Source organism: Ictalurus furcatus, chromosome 20 (genome assembly GCF_023375685.1).
Source record: "Ictalurus furcatus strain D&B chromosome 20, Billie_1.0, whole genome shotgun sequence".
NCBI lineage: Eukaryota > Metazoa > Chordata > Actinopteri > Siluriformes > Ictaluridae > Ictalurus > Ictalurus furcatus.
This window is the reverse complement of record NC_071274.1, coordinates 12451453-12468481: the sequence shown is the minus strand read 5'-3', so window position 1 is coordinate 12468481 and position 17029 is coordinate 12451453. Positions and strand designations below refer to the sequence as shown.

The following is a 17029-nucleotide window of genomic DNA, read 5'->3' as shown; positions in this document are numbered from 1 at the left end:
TGTTGAAGACAGAACGCTGAGTGTGTGTGTTTTTACTGTAGTACCTACAAAAAAGTTTAGCTAGCCTTATTATTTATGGCACTAGCCTTATTAATTTATGTCACGCGTAGATTATATTTGGCTTATTGCTTATAATTAGCGTATATGACGTTATAATTTTATAGGTTTGTTGTTTTATGGCTAATGTTTGCTAATTTGACTGACGTTGCTAATTTGCCATTACAGGTTGTTGCATGTTGTTGAATTGCGCGCGCGCGCCAAATACAGATACCCGCCTGAGTCAACTCTTTAATGTAATGTAAACCACAAGGAATTTAACTTTTATTCATTCTTTCACTGTTAAAATGTCACGACTTCGACAGATAAACATAAAGTAAATAGGTTACACTGAAAAAAGATGGATGCTAACTACTTTACTGCATGTGAAGATAATGGGTTTCCTGTCAGATGGTGCTACTGATCTGCTGCTGCCCAATCAAATGAAACATGGGACCACTTGAAACAATTACATCCATCCATATATTTTCTATACCACTTATCCTACACAGGGTCGCAGAGGACCTGGAGCCCATCCCAGAGCACTCTGGACAGGGTGCAACTCATTTCAGGGCACAATCACACACACACACATTCACACACAGCCTATAATCATGGGCGTAACCAGGCATTCTTTGGGGGGTTGTGTCCCCCTTGCCTATAATGCATGTCTTTGGACTGTGGGAGGAAACCAAAGACATGCATGGTAGGCTGATTGGCATGTCCAAAGTGTCGGTAGTGTATGAATGGGTGTGTGAATGTTTAAGTGTTTGTGCCCTGTGATGGATTGGCACCCTGTCCAGGGTATACCCTGCCTTGTCCCCGATGCTCCCTGGGATAGGCTCCAGGTTTCCCCGTGGCCCTGAAAAGGATAAAGCGGTATAGAAGATGGATGGATGGATGGACATAGGACAAAAAATACACAGAGCATATGTTGTTAATTAAGTTCAACTGCTGCATATACAGTAGCTACAGACCAAATGGAGAAGTAGGATTTAAAAAAAACAAAAAACAAAACATATCACAGCCACATGTTTTGCCCCAAACGTTTGCCGCAAATTTGGGAGCACAGGATTGTATAGAATGTCGTGCTATGCTGTAGATTTACAATTTCCCTTCACCGGAGCTAAGAGGCCCAAACCTGTTCAAGCATGACAGTGCCACAGTGCACAATGCGAGCTTCATGAAGCCATGGTTTGCTAAGGTTGGTGTGGAAGAACTGGGAATAGTGTGTTGAAAGGTTGTTCAGTATGAGCATCACAATGACTTTATGACTACAGCTGCAGTTCTAAGGTGCAAGACTCCAGAATCCAGGTGAGATTATCCTCTGAAGAACAGTGAGACTTGGGCATAAACGTCTTTTGGGAAGTACAAGGGTATCCATGTGAGATCATGCACAACAACAGAGGATGAGTCACAAGTGTTGAAAGCTCGAAGGAAAAGTAGAGCATCAGAGTGAATTAAATAGGTCCAGAGGGCGAGAGGAGTGACATCACATCAGGCAGCAGGCGTGCACATACAGCTCTACAGAGAGAGAACTGGTTATTAGGTACGCTCTTATAATGCAGTGAGTTAAAAGGATGTACACTTTGATCAACAGAGTGTAAGGGATGGACTCTGGCATCTCGAGCTATGACAGCATAACAATAAGGGACATCTAGAAGGTAACACAGGCATGTTTGCACCCTGGGACATAAAGCATCACATGAGCGAGAGCTGCAGTGACAGCATCAAAACATCCCAGTTTATCAAAACTCCTTACGCCCATGAACCCTCAAGATCATTTCACTCTCACAGTGTGCTTGTGTGTGCACATTTAGGCCTGACTACCAAACGGCTCCCTAGTAAGTTCCCCACATAGGGAGTATTTGATACTGTTTGTAGTGAACCTGACAGAGAGTTTGATGCCATTTGGGATGCTGCTCTTGATAAGCTTGATAAGCATGCTGGAGACCACGTAGGTGATCTATTTGTCTGTCTGAACTTCCAAAACATCTATTTAAAACAAGGCATGTCAGTAAGATGCTAAATGCTGTTACAAGGAAAAAAAATCATTTTGTGACGTACTTAAGACCTGGTCTGGAAAAGCCCCCCCCCTCCCCCCCCACACACACACATACACACACACCTCAACACTCTCCTTGAGGCTTACTTTCCCTCACGCAACCTGTGATCGGTTAACGACCGACACTTAGAAGTACCCTCAGAGTGGCAGTGGCTCAAGGTCCTTTTCCAGAACCTTCACACTAACTGTCCCTCAGTGGTGGAATGAACTTCCAACCTCAATCCGGACCGCAGAATCTGTCAGTGTCTTCAAAAAACAGCTAAAGACCCACACTTCCGTGAGCACTTAACTAACCCCTAAACTGCCAACCCACACACACACACACAAACAACCTTACTCTGGCTCTTACACCTCTACTCTGTGCACTTTGCTTCTCTAGAACTCAATTATAAATCTTGTATGGTAGCACTACTTGCATTGTTCTCCGCTTGATATATCGCTTTATTTATATTTCGTCATATTTAAGTCACTTTAGAGAAAAGCGTCTGCTAAATGAATAAATGTAAATAATGTGAAATACTTTACAATTTAGTTGTTTATGGTTCTGCAGGACAGATAGAGAGGATCACAGGAGTTTACTGGACCAACTAAGAATCAGCACTGATGGGAAAGAGGTAGATGATGTACTCAGGGAAGGTACTTTTGCCAGACAATGTAGTACTTGTAGTACTTACCTTTGCTAATGCCATCTAATTCAGCCCAACTTTTTCTCCTTATTAATTTGCATGAGCTAAGTGTGATTTCTATTTGTGTTTGCAGCTACAGCGAATGCAAGGAAACTAGGTGGGAGGATGCGACATGTCCAGAAAATAGAAAACAGCCAAATGCAGAAGAGGTAAGCAGACTTCTATTGAGTCAGGAGGGGAGATATTGTGCATGTTAGTGGCTGATTAAGGTTCAGGCATAAATATATTTCACACTACTACTGTACTACTACTACATATTTTTGTGAGAATATATATGTAGAATAATATAAAGAAATCAATTATGCTGTTAATGTTATCCTGTAGTGGTATAGGTGCTGACATCACAACACAACTTTAATGTAATATATGTAAGGTATTGCATCTGTAGTATATGTGTGATTACCATGAACAAAGGTTTTCCATACATTTCCCTGTACTGAGAGGGGAAAAGGGAAAATGTTTGCTCAGAATTTGCTTATTTTTGTAGAATGCTTCCAGTCTATTAATCTTTTTTTTTTTCCACTCATTTCTGAATCTGCATAAGTTATGATTTTAGAGAACGGATTACATTTTATTATATATAAATAAATATCCTGTTGAGCATGTCATGCCTGTCTCATCATCCTAAGATGGCGTCCAAAGTTTATCCACAAAGGCCCATGTCGCTGCAGGTTTTTATTGTGTGTGTGTGTGGTTGTCTGAGAGTGAGAAAGAGAAAATCATGTATTTATTTATTTTTCACACCAAATTGTTGAGGCCCCCCGGGCACCCCCTGGCGGCCCCCACTTTTAAAACCACTGGGTTAAGATGTTAAAATGGCTTCAATTCATCACTTTATTGCTCGGGCTCGGGTCCATGGTACTAACTGTCAAATACAGCTTTGCCCGTATTGGCTGTGAGGTAAGCTAAACGTTATTGGCGATTTAAAAAAGGGGAGCTACCCAGTTTGTCCCGCCCTGACTTCCTGTTTCAATGGAAATTACATGAACAAATCGAAAAGTCTGCATGTTTCAAGGCACTTCATGGGGACTTTAAAAAACACTGGTATATTGCTTTAAAGTTATCAAATCTCTCTGCTGTCTGTGTTCATGTCAGATCATCACCCTGTCTTATGAATAGTGGGTTCTTTGTGTACAAGATTTACTAATCAAACAGGTGTCAGTATGAAAAACGTGTTTCTCTCAGAGTGTATGCTTTCGGTAGTTAATCTGCACCACGGCTCTGTGGTTTTCTCGCGCTTTCTGTGTCTGTCTGCATGCACCACTTTCCTCCACCACTAAACTGAGTGATGCCATTGGCTAGACAGAGATGTGGCAATGCTCTAACATTCGAAAATAAAGGAAAGCAGACTTTGTGTCTCTCTTTCTCTCTCTGTTTCTCTCTCTCTCAGTCTCTCGCTGTTTCTCTCTCTCCGTGTCTCTCTCTCTCTGTGTCTCTCCCTCTGTTTCTCTCTCTCTGTCTCCTTCTCTGTCTCTCTCAGTCTCCCTCTCTCTCTCTCTGTCTCTCTCTCTCTCTCTCTCTCTCTCTCTCTCTCTGTTTCTCTCTGTTTGTCGCTGTTTCTCTCTCTGTTTCTCTCTGTTTGTCGCTGTTTCTCTCTCTGTTTCTCTCTTGCTCTGTGTCTCTCTCTCTTGCGCTCTCTCTCTCTCTCTCTCTCTCTCTCGGTTATGACTCAGTATTTTGGAGTTTGTTGCTCTCTTGCAGTTCTATAAGAAGAAGATGACCTCGTAGTTGAAGGCATTTGTTGACTTTTCTAGACTGGGTGTGGCCCTTTCGAAGCTCTGTTTCCAGCCTCCACAATCCCGATTGGCTCACTGAGGGTGTAATTATGTCATTTGCCTGAGCTCCTATTTTTCTTACACCTTTTTAAACGTCTTTTTTTTTTTCCCAGAGTGCAAAAGGAGTTCTGTTGTGTGGTCTGTTGCTGGGTAACAGAGGATCTCCTTCTTTATATAGCATATGGAATAAAGATACAGCCTTGTGGCTGTTTTTATTTGAAGTAATAAATAGTTGGGTTGCACTTTTCAGATCATGTCAAAACACAACTGACCAAGTGGCTTTATAAAATACAGTCACAGAAGAAATATATTGTTTTGCTATAGTTAAATCTAAATATAAATAAAGGTAAAATGTCAACAGCCATGGCTCATAATTGGCAACAAGGCTGGTATATTTCTTATATATCTTAATTTTTCTGTTTTAGTTTTTTAGTTAATCTGCACAATGGGTCTGTGGTTTTCTTGCTCTTTCCTTTGTCTATCTCTGTCACATCACAATGCTTAATGCACAATGCTTTTTACAATACATAATCAGCCATAACATTAAAACTACTTCGCTAATATTGTGTAGGTCCCCCTTGTGCCGCCAAAGAGGCATGGACTCCACAAGACCTCTGCAGGTGTGCTGTGGAATGTACCACAGCAGATCCTTTTAAGTCCTGTAAGTTGCTAGTTGGGGCCTCGACGGTTCGGGCTTGTTTGTCCAGCACGTCCCACAGATGCTCGATCGGATTGAGATCTGGGGAATTTGGAGGCCAAGTCAACACCTTGAACTCTTTGTCATGTTCCTCAAACCATTCCTGAACAATTTTTGCAGTGTGGCACAGCACATTATCCTGCTGAAAGAGGTGACTGCCATTAGGGAATACCGTTGCCACGAAAGGGTGTACATGGTCTGCAACAATGTTTAGGTAGGTGGTATGTGTCAAAGCAACATCCACATGAAGGCCAGGACTCAACGTTTCCCAGCAGAACATTGCCCAGAACATCACACTGCCTCTACCAGCTTACCTTCTTCCCATAGTGCATCCTGGTACCAGTTAAGAGACACACGCACACACACACACACACACACACACACGGCTATCAGACCTTCAAACCAGACCACCTTCTTCCATTGCTCTGTGGTCCAGTTTTGATGCTCACGTCACCGTTGTAGGCGCTTTCGGCAGTGGACAGGGGTCATGGGCATGGGCACTCTGACCGGTCTGTGACTATGCAACCCCATATGCAGCAAGCTGTGATGCACTGTGTGTTCTGACATCTTTCTATCATCACCAACATTAACTTTTTTCAGCCATTTGTTCTACAGTGGCTCTTCTATGGGATCGGACCAGACAGGCTAGCCTTCACACCCCATGCACATCGGTAAGCTTTGGCTGCCCATGACCCTGTCACTGGTTCACAAGTTGTCCTTCTTTGGACCACTTTTGGGAGAAACTAACCACTGCATACTGAGAAGACCCCACATGACCTGCCATTTTGCTTTGACCCAGTCGTCTAGCCATCACAATTTGGTCCTTGTCAACATCGCTCAGATCCTTAGGCTTGCCCATTTTTCCTCTTTCCAACTTTGAGACTGACTGTTCACTTGCTGCCTAATATATCCCACCCCTGGACAGGTGTCACTGTAATGAGATAATCAATGTAGCGTCAGTGGTTATAATGTTATGGCTGATTGATGTATATTACAATATTTAGGATCGGTAAAGAATAGCAAAGCAGTATATTTTGAAAACTTTGATTTAAATTATCCCTTCATATAATGTCTAGAATAAAGCATTGAACACAAAAATATATTTTAATGTCCAATCAGCTACTTGTGACTGTGAATAAAAATGGAGTCAGTCAGCGTTCGATACATACGGTACAATATGTCAGGAAGTGTAGTGTGTCATGTGTAGTGTGGTATGTCCCGAGTCTGTAGGGTATTACAGTTCCATTAGAAACAAACATTTTCTACACATCTAGAATCCAGTAGAGTGCTGTTTATTCTGTCCAGGCTAGACCAGCAGAATGTTTTAATGTACTGGATTAGGTTGATGAATCATTTCATTTAATGACTCATGCAACATAGTCAGAAGACCTGTTTCCATTGTGGTTCTTACATGCAGTCTTTCCTCTTGACAAACCTATCAAAAACAAGGTTGGCCCATAATCTGCAACAGCCACATTTCTAACAGTAGGTCTGCAGCCAGTGTATTATAAACCAAAATCATAAGATATTTCAGTGACGTGATTAATGAGCTCATATCCACAATCATGAAGATGCCATTAGCAGAAAACAGCTTTCATTCTGATGAAAAAAGTACTGATACCCCCCTTACACACACACACACACACACACTGTACTGAAAGATGTATGCACAGCATTTCACCTTTCAAGAGTCAGTAACTTGGCAACACGGTCAGCGATGGTGCACTGAATCACACTGACGGTTATTTTCTGTCTCCACTGCGCACTAATTGAAAACACTCGTGACTGTGGGAGTGCTGACATTACACACCGATTCTTACACCATCCACATCCTAATGGTGGTTGAAATGATTCGCCATGCTGGTCTGGCACGCTCCTAGTACAGTCAGCTCCAGAATTATTGGCAACATCGATTGGCTTAATCTCACACTGAAAGTTAAACGTTTATCAGAAATATGTATTGTAAACAAAACCACGTCATAGTTATTGGCATTCCGGCATTTAATACTCTGCAACCTCCCTTTTGCTAACATAAGCACTGAGTTTTCTCCTTTAATGACACAGAATCTGAGAATCTCTCTAGGGTCCAAGGTCTTCTCTACTGTCCTCTTCAGCTCACCCCACAGGGTTGGAATGAAGTTTAGGTCATGGCCAGTTCAAAAACCTGATTCTGTTCTCACAGAACCATTTGTGTGGATATTGTCCTGCTAAAAGATCCAACCACAGCGTAGTGTAGCTTCTTGGCAGCAGACGCCAGATTTTCATTTAAAATCTCCCAGTATTTCATGAAGCACAAGCACATGCCATGTTTCCAGGACCTTTGCAGGACAAACAGCATCAAAAGTTCCTCCAGTGTGCTTAACAGTGAGGATCGGGCTGTTTTCTTTACAACCACCATGCTTTTTATGCCAAACCCACCTTGAGTGTTTGTGGCCAAAATGCTCTATATTTGTCTTAACTAACCAAACTCAGTTCCAATCAAAGTTCCTGTAGCGTTTAGTGAACTCCAGGCACCATTTATTCACGCATTTGTGGTTAAATGGAACAAAGGCCTTCTTCTGGCATGTCTTCCAAATATTTTGTTGGCATGGTTCGTGGTGTCTAATTGCACATAGGGAGACTGAGTGACCCCAAAATGCTTCCATCATTCAAAAACGTTTGTTAAAGAACCATCATCTATGATGCATGGGGCAAAATACACTTGCATCCTCTTGCATGCAAGTTCATTACAGTTTCAGTTGCTCTTAACATCTTAATTATTGAAGGACAGTTGAAGAATGAATTTGGCCTCTGTGTCACCTCATATTTATACTTTAGGAAAATCATGGATGACTGCTTAGTTCCTAAACACTTAGGTGAACACTTAGGTGAACTATCAGTTTAAACTATAAATGGGAATATGCTCAATTAGATTTAGTAAATTTGTTGGTTGCAAATAATCATGAAACGGTTTATCCATCCATTTTCTGTACTGCTTAGCCTACAAAGGGTCCCAGGAGACTCGGGGCACAAGGCGGGGAACACCCTGGGTGGGGTGCCAATCCATCACAGGGCACAATCGCACACATATTCACACACTACGGACAATTTATGCCAATCAGCCTACAGTCTTTGGACTGGGCAAGAAATCCCTGAAGCACGGGGAGAACAAACTCTGCGCGCACAAGGCAGAGGCGGGAATCGAACCCCCAACCTGTGGCTGTGGCTCAGGCGGTAGAGCGGGTTGTCCACTAGGGTTGGCGGTTCGATTTCCAGCCCACGTGACTCCATATGCCGAAGTGTCCTTGGGCAAGACACTGAACCCCAAGTTGCTCCCGATGGCAAGTTAGCGCCTTGCATGACAGCTCTGCTACCATTGATGTGTGAGAGTGTGTGTGTGAATGGGTGAATGAGACACAGTGCAAAGTGCTTTGTAGAACTGCTACGGTTAAAAAAGCACTATATACATGCAGACCATTTACCATTTACCAACCCAGGAGGTGCGAGGCTAACGTGCCCCCCTAACATAGTTTATTTTCTTAGAATCCTTTTTTTTTTTTTTAAGAATAAATGTTCTTGTATTTTCTTAGAATAAACTTATTTCAGTTACAGGTTTGATTTCTCTCATATTTTCAGTGTTCAGATTAAGCTAACTAACCACAAAGATATTTTTACATAATCTTTTTTTTTTATATATATATATATATACACATCCTTACCAAGACGAGGCAATATTTCAACACAATAATTTCAAATTTGGTTTAACAAGATTTCACAAGATGATAGCGTTCGTACGATTTTGTGTGTGTTCCTATAAACGCACTCTGATGTCAGATTTAACACTGATAACTGGTTGCAAGCAATGAACTGATTTAAAATGAAGATTGAGAATATTTTTTGTGTTCCTGTGCTTTCTGGCAAGATTTTGCTGAGCGTGTAGATATTCGTTGATCTGTTTCACTAACCACAGGTGTTGAGCAGAGTCAAGACTGCAGGTCTATTTTCTAGTCGTCCTTTTCAGTGACTTAATATTTCTGTACATGTTTCCAAATTGTGTGCTCTTTACTTGTTAGCCATTAAAATATATTATAAAGATTACGTGCAAAGATACATGCACACTAATGTGGAACTGAAAAACCGACGCGATCATATGACATCATCGTCTCAGAAAGCGTATCTTTTTCCCATCTAAGTGACGAGACTGTACCGCTGTGACCGTGAGACGAGGTATTAAATGCTAAGTACGAACAGGGCAAGAAGGAAAATAATAGACCATTTAAGCTTCATCAGAGAGGAGTCATCCTGGAACCAGTCAGCCTGATATGATTAGGTCAGTGAGCATGGAAGATATGATTAGGAGTGCACATATACAGCATCTACCCAACCTTCTTAAAGACACACACACATACACACACACACACACACACACACACACACACACACACACGCCTTCCCAGTAGAGCGCTGTTTCCTTTGACAACAAATCAATCCTTATTTGTTTATTCTCCATGTTTTAATGGTGAGTTAGAATGACTGATCACAGCGTTGAATGCTTTTACGTTCTGCTTCCTATACAGCCAGTAGGTCCTTTTGACAAAGCGAGAATCTTAGAAATGACACGGTGCACTATATAATCATGCAAATTGAATCACTAATAATGAATAAAATGTCAAGAGCAAGAATCTTTCAAAAGCTGTTTCCTCTTATAGAGTCTAATATATTATTAGAATTAATAAAAATGACTCAATAGATAGCGCATTGGACGTCTAGGCTCTACATTGGAGCAATTCAAAGGTTGTGGGTTCAAGTCCCACCAGAGTCATTTGATGAGCAGTGGTAGCTCTGTGGTTAAGGGCCCTTGAGCAAGGCCCTTAACCCTCAACTGCTCAGATGTATAAATGAAATAAATGTAAGTCGCTCTGGATAAGAGCGTCTGCCGAATGCCGTAAAATGTAAAAAAAAAAAAAAAATGATAGAAGATAAACCGTGTGCATTTGTCAAGGGGTTGGATATACAGTATTAGGCAAGTGAACAGGCAGTTCTCGAAGTTGATGTGTTGGAAACAGGAAAAATGGGCAAGTGTAAGGATCTGAGTGACTTTGACAACGGCCAAATTGTGACTGCTAGATGACTGAGTCAGAACAGTTCCAAAACAGCAGGTCTTGTAGAGTAGGGTGTTCCTGGTATATAGTGGTTTCTACCTACCAAAAGTGGTCCAAGGAAGAAGAAGAATTAATATGACTAAAGATAAACCATGTGCAGTTACAGTGTTTTGCAGCTCTGGTCCTTAAGAACTGCTCATTGCATTGAGTGTTTCCTATTTTATATATACCTGATTTAAGTCATTAGCTAAATAACAAACTGCTTGAGAGCCAAATTAGGAGTAAATCCCAAACAGTAGTGTATGATAGCAGAATATGGATACGAGTAAATTCTAACAAGTAACGGATGTCTATAAATGTTTCAAAATCCAGTTTGGGACAGTAAACTTTACAAACTCACTTTCAGTAACTGTTTTATCCTGGTTAGGGTCATGCTGGATCCACAGCCTATGGAGCTGTGGATCCAGCACTGGGCGTGGAGCACTGGGAGCACTGGGCGTGAGGAGGGAATACACCCTGGATAGGACGCCAGTCCATAACAGCACTACGCAGACACATTCACACAGTCATTTCGACCTAGGGGCAATTCACCTTAGGCGCTTCACCTACTGGCATGTTTTTGGGAGGTAGGAGAAAACTGAAGAACCCCATGTGGACACAGGTAGAACATGCAAAAATACAAACAGCCAGTAACCCAAGATCAGGATCAAACCAGGGACCTTGTAGCTGTGAGGCACCATCGCTCTCATAACATTAAAACCACTTAGATGTGACATGAATAACATTGATTATCTCGTTACAGTGACACCTGTCAAGGGGTTGGATATACAGTATTAGGCAAGTAAACAGGCAGTTCTCAAAGTTGATGTGTTGGAAACAGGAAAAATGGGCAAGCATAAGGATCTGAGTGACTTTGACAATGGCCAAATTGTGATGGATGGATGACTGAGTCAGAACATCTCCAAAACAGCAGGTCTTGTGGGGTGTTCCTGGTATGCAGTGGTTCCTACCTACCAAAAGTGGTCCAAGGAAGGAGAACCGGTGAGCCAATGACAGGGTGATGGTGCCCAAGGCTCATTGATGCGTGTGGGAAGTGAAGGCTAGCTGGTCTGGTCTGATCCCACAGAAGAGCTACAGTAGCACAACTTGCTGAAAACATTAATTCTGGCTATGCAACACAAAGTGCATCTCAGTTTGCTGCGTATGGATTTGCGTAGCCACAGACCAGTCAGAGTGACCGTGCTGACTCCTGTCCACTGCCAAAAGTGTGCATCAGAACTGGACCATGGAGCAATGGAAGAAGGTGTCCTGGTCTGATGTGGACAGCTGGGTGCGCTTGTCTCTTACCTGGGGAAGAGATGGCACCAGGATGCACTATGGGAAGAAGGAAGTTGACAGAGGCAGTGTGATGCTCTGGGCAATGTTCTGCTGGGAAACCTTGAATCCTGGCCGGTATTCCCCAATGGCCGTGGTCTCTTTCAGCAGGATAATGCAGCCTGCCACACTGCAAAAATTGTTCAGAAATGGTTTGTGGAACATGACAAAGAGTTCAATGTGTTGACTTGGTCTCCAAATTCTTCTGATCTCAGGACTTGCTACTGGGCTCTGCTGTTAACATCTTGGTGCCATATACCACAGCACACCTTCAGAGGTCTTGTGTAGTCCATGTCTCGACGCGTCAGAGCTCTTTCGCTGCACTTGAAAATACAGACTGTTTTGGTTAACATGCCTTCGGATTCCATGCCTTCGAGTGTTGGGATAATTTCTGATATTTCTTGCTCATATGGATTTCTGAAAGGTTGCTGTGAATGGCCTCACTTGTAGAGCCTAGAGTATAGTCTTGTACATAATCACTGCAGCTGTAATTACAAAACCTATGATGCTCACATTGAACATTTATTTCGACACAGTACTGTACTGAGTAATAACTCGTAAACGCTGGTGTCACTCAGAGGAGGATGGGTTCCCTTTTGAGTCTGATTTCTCTCAAGAATTGTTCCTCGTTTCACCTCAGGGAGGTTTTTCAGTTTTATTTATTTATTTATTTACGGCTGTTGCCTCTGGCTTGTTCATTATGAACCTAAATCTACATCCGGTAGATTTTCTGGAAAGTTGCTTTGTAGCAATGTTTTATTGTTAAATGCGATATATAATTAAAATTGAATGAATATTTTAGCAAGAATAGAAACTCCACTTTTTGTATTTGGGACAGAGCACGTGGTGGTTTGGCAGGGGAAACCCCAAGCTCAGGCTTTGCATAAATTGGCTTTCAGTACTGAGAAATGAACAGAAAAGTTGTTTGCACCAAGCTCGCTCATAATGCAAGTCTAGGGGTAGTTGTTAGTGCAGTCAGTAAGCGTTTATGTAAACCACATGTTTGTAAATGAAGTTCTACATCTCTATAACGCCTCTTTACAGAGATGGGACTGTTTTTTTTTTTTCAGAGGGAAGAATGTGTGGTTATGTACAGTATGACTAGCGCCGCTGTGCATGGACATCATAAAACGTGTTTTACTGTTTCATGTTAGGAACCAGAAGTACTTTTTATTGTTGAAAAATCAGCTTTGGTAAGAGATTTTGTCATGTTTGCAGAGTGCAATAGTTCACTGTATTTCAGTTCTTTTTTTCAGTACAGTGCTAAGCACACTACACTAGAGATGTGGCATATAGAGATATAGTTTGAAACACTGGAGTAATCATTTCATTTTGTTAATATTGATAAAAGAATGGTTTATAATCAGCTTTGTTTGTTTTATATGTTTGTCACCTTGCTGTATGTGTTCCACTAAATCTTTATAGATTTCCCACCTGTCACTATCAGCTCATCACTGTGGACTTTAACCGGCAGTTTTTCAGACATATGAATTCAGTATGTTTCTGATAATTCCTCCTCTCTTTCTTCCCCTTTATGTTTTCTTTTTTTCTTTTCTTTCTTTCTTTCTTTTTTTTTTTTGCAGCCCTGGGTAAAGACCGTGTCAGGCGCTCGGCGTACTGCAGCGTCTGGGGACCATAAATAGGGACGGACTGATTCTGCTTCCTGTCAGCAGCCAGCACAGAGGACGAGGACGTGGTGTATTGGATGTGAGACAGAGAGCCAGCTAGAGATACGGCAAGGTAAGCAAGTGTCTTAGCGTGTCTGTGTTAACTCATGCTGCAGTGACGGAATGTTGCTGAATGCCAGTGGCTGCTGGAGTGAGAAAGGAGTGCGGCGGGTTTTTTAATTTATTTTGGGGTTGTTGTTTTTTTCACACGCACAGAATGCTGTGGAATGTTTCCCTCTGTACACTGACAATGCACTGTTTATAGAGAACGAGAGAGACGTCTCTGCGTGTTTCACTGCCCGTCTGTCCTCCCTGCATCGCTCTCTCTCCAGCTCATCTCTCTCATGCTGCATTCTCGCTCACTTTCTCTCCTCACGCTGGCTATGACTCTGTGTTTTGCTCTCTTGCAGCAGCTTCCAGTTTAAAACCCGAACAGGAATGCAATTCATCAGAAACGAACGCACCTGGCGCAACCTAAAACGAGAACTGAAATAACCCTGACTATCTCGCCCACTCCCACGCACGTACACACACGACTGCCTAGCAGACACGCCCCTCTTCCTGTTTAACTCCCTGCACTGTTATCTTAAGCTGCGCAGTGTGGTCCGTTGTACACGTTGCTTCCTCTTTCTGGCAGAAACGCCTCAGAGTGCTGCTTCCATTGCGTTCGAGACGAGGCCCGTGTGCGTTTCTGTGGCCATCACGGGGATTTGAGGTGACCGATTTGGATTCATAAGCAAATGAAATGTGCTTTTGTTCATAAGCCTGGTCCTGAAGGCAAGCCTCGTGATATTAATATGTCTCTGAATCATATTGTGTGTTCACATGCAAATGAGATAAAGGCAGGTTTCCATGGAGACCTTGAGTCTTCGAGTGTGCGCACACACTCAGCCAGACACACTCTGTTTTGCATATTAAGACCCCGACGTTTTTTTCTCCCCCTCTGATCTGTATCTGAGAACTGCAATCCCACATACACGTACACACACACACACACACACTAACACTTCTGTGTTGCTTTGCTGTTGTAGGTGTCGCTTCCGCTTGTAGCGCACCGCACTATACAGAGAAACTTTCACCCAGAATGCATAGCAGCGAGCAGCATGTGGTGTGCGGCTGAGTTCCTGTCTCGCTTTCAGAAGGACCTCTGCACCAGCACCACACGCAGGTATGAGCTAAACGATCGACTTTATACGCACACACACACCCACACACACACACACGTTATTCAAATTTTTAGTGTCCAACACCTTCATACACCTCTGCTAACACATGGTGTTGTTTTAAACACATTATTGATGCAAGCTATTTCATTTTTTTCCAATACAAACTATGAATATTACAAAACGCTCCTTTTGGCTTCGAGTAAGTTCACTGAGACGCAGAACCGGACAGAATTCCGACGGTGTTCGGGGGATATTTAGATTTCACAGGTCAAAGCCATTCTGATGCGTCGAGGCATATTTTATTGATTTCCAGAGTTAGGCTAGTCGTGCGATTCTTCTTCCTGTATGGTCTGATAGAGCGGACAGGAAGTGCAGCAATTGAACATGATATGCGTTTGACTTCATGCTATTTTTACGCTCCGAATGCTGACTCATGCAGCAGTAAAAAATACTCCATGCACTGTACTTTAGTAACTTTATTAAATATTTATCTTACTTTTAAATGCACTACTTTTATAAAAGAGCTACTCATAGAGGCGGGTTTATAGAGCGTATATCCTAAGATGGACTGAAATGAAGAAAATAAAAGATTTTACAGAAATGTTACGTATAAATGAAAACGCTTTAATCTTTACTTACTACATTTGTGACTTCAATAAATGGTACTTAAGCAATTTCATGCTTGTGGCTTTGTGGATGTTGGACCTTTCGCAAGTTACTTCTGCTTTTACTCGAGTGGCTTTCTGGATTAGCGCTGCATACTGATCTTGTAATGTTAAAATAGCATTATTTGGTGTTGAAATTTTTAAGCTCCATTAGTGAATTTGAGACTTTCCCCTTCAAATGCACTATTGGAGTAGCGTTCCTGCCACTAAACATGCAGCTACAGCTTGTAATAGCGTTATTAATGCACGGCTGTAGAAGCAGAGCGTCGACGCTGTCTGTCAGGTCGATACTGTTCCGTTAATAGCTGTGCTACTCACAGGAAGCTGGCACTGCTAATTAAAGATGGCGGAGGTTGGGGAAGGAGGGAGTGGTTCTCTGTTGTGTTTTTGATTTTTTTTCCCCCTTTGTCATTGTCAGATGTGTTCACACTTCCTTGTTCTCACTTCTCCTCACTCTAATGAAATGTCGAACTTCCTCTTTCTGGTGTAACCGCTGTCTTTGTGCCCTTACATTGCCTCATGTTACACCCAGAAAGCATGTGTGCAGACACAGTATGGTACCAAAGGTCATAAGAGGAGAAGATTAAACTTACCAAGCTAAAATAAGACCTGATTATCTAGTTGCGGATTTACATGTTTTCAGTTCATGTAGAAATTCCGTTACGCATGAATCGACCGGTGAGATGTTTTATATCAAGATAGGTCAGAGCAGGTGTCAGCTGCGTGTACTCCACTGTAATGTGCCTGCAAATGCTGTTTATTATAAACCTGTTATAGGCTGGTGTGATGTAGATTTTTCTCTGCTCATGATTTTATTTATTTATTTTTAAAAATTGCAATAAATGATTGAATAATCTATAACCGAGCCAGGAACAACGGTATTTCCTCTTTTTCAGGTTTAAGGACAGTAGGGGAGGGTGTAATAATATAATCAGCTCTACACTCAGTGGTACATTTTTGTATTTAATCCTTACACAGTATAATAAAAATCAGTTATGTAATGTCCACATGGCCGACATTGTTACTATTGAGCTGCTGCTTATTGTATTGAATGTGTGTTGAAGAGCAAAAAAAAAAAAAAAACCCCAAAAACATATTTAAACACTTTTTAATCATCACCATTAACACTATTTGTAAAATTTCTTTTTAGGTCAATTTTTTGTGCTTTTTTTCCTCAGTTTTCGACCATAATTTTGCCCAAAATCTAGATTTTATTTTAATATGAACAAACTCAAAACAGTTTTATATTTACCTTTATAAAAAGCGAGCACTGGAGTCCAGAGAGCCCCAAAATCATGTGAGATTGGGGGAAGGGGGCGGGGCTTCCAGGTGTCACTCAATATCACACACCTGTGCAAATTATTCCAGCTGCGTATGACAATTGTGTCATCTCCTGTGTTATTGATAAAGACTGCTCTTTGAGTGTTTTTTGAATGCTAAATTACAATGGTTGGTGGGTTTGGTAATATATAATCATATGGAATTAAATTTGTGCCAAAAGTATTGAACATAACTTTCCAAGAAACGAACAATATGCGCTGAGAAAGTAGAAAAACACTCTGAAACTGAAAACACTGAACTCAGTGGCAAAAATGTAACACGGTCTTCAAATAAACAGCGTTCTTTGTTAACGGTTTTCGAAGCTTCGTTTTCGCTAATTATGGTTTATGTATGCGCTGCCAGAGTTTCCGTTTACGCTCCGCAAGTTTACGTTCGCCATTCTAGCACAAATCTCACGTGTGGGCGGGGCTTAACAGCAATATACTCTCATTGGCTGGTGAGATTTGGCTCATAATGTAAACTGCAGAATTACCTTT

The 17029-nt window shown here is 41.8% G+C and overlaps 1 protein-coding gene across 3 annotated transcripts in view; it reads left to right on the top strand.

The window, feature by feature from the left end:
* Positions 1-12569: 12569 nt before the first annotated feature.
* The window catches only part of mbnl1 (muscleblind-like splicing regulator 1), a 74578-nt gene continuing 70118 nt past the window's right edge, over positions 12570-17029 (top strand). Inside the window, exons 1-2 of one of the 3 annotated variants that reach the window (XM_053652220.1) lie at positions 12570-13454; positions 14413-14549. The gene's annotated coding sequence lies outside the window, so the exon portion shown is untranslated. The remainder of the gene's footprint in view (positions 13455-14412; positions 14550-17029) is intronic. The other 2 variants (XM_053652207.1, XM_053652208.1) reach the window with 2 other exon arrangements.